The following is a 527-nucleotide window of genomic DNA, read 5'->3' on the forward strand; positions in this document are numbered from 1 at the left end:
TGCCGGAAGGTTTCACTGTGGGGGAAGTGTCTGCAGGAGGCTGGTTGGCGGGCAGTCCTTTTCCTCTCCACTGAGCTGGGTTAGGTAGGCTGGGGGCCACATGCGGTCAAACGACCTGTCTCCTCCCACGTCCGGCTGCCCAGCCGAGCCTTAAGTCGCACAGCTTGTGCCCGCCGCGGTCAGCTCTGCCTCTGAACCGGTGAAAGGCCTGGCGAGAGGTTCCGATACGCAAATGATTTCACAACGGTCGAGAAGGACGCACCCAATTAGTCATTTCTAGGAAGCTCCGACGCTAAGCCGCCACGGGGGCGGACCGGAAAAGCGGCTCATAAGCCGGAAAAGGAGCAGGTCTGGGTCCACCCTGCACATGCGCAGTGACTGCTTTGTGACTACAGCTCGCGGCTCCCTCCGCCAGCCATCCGGCCGCCGGATCTAACTCGTCCGTCATCTTGGGCCGCAAGCCTTCTGCGCATGCGCGGCCGAGAGGTAGGCGTTCCCGTCCATTCCCCCCCCCCCCCCCCCTGCCC

Source organism: Tupaia chinensis, unplaced genomic scaffold (genome assembly GCF_000334495.1).
Source record: "Tupaia chinensis unplaced genomic scaffold, TupChi_1.0 Scaffold000272_1, whole genome shotgun sequence".
NCBI classification, from domain to species: Eukaryota; Metazoa; Chordata; class Mammalia; order Scandentia; family Tupaiidae; genus Tupaia; species Tupaia belangeri.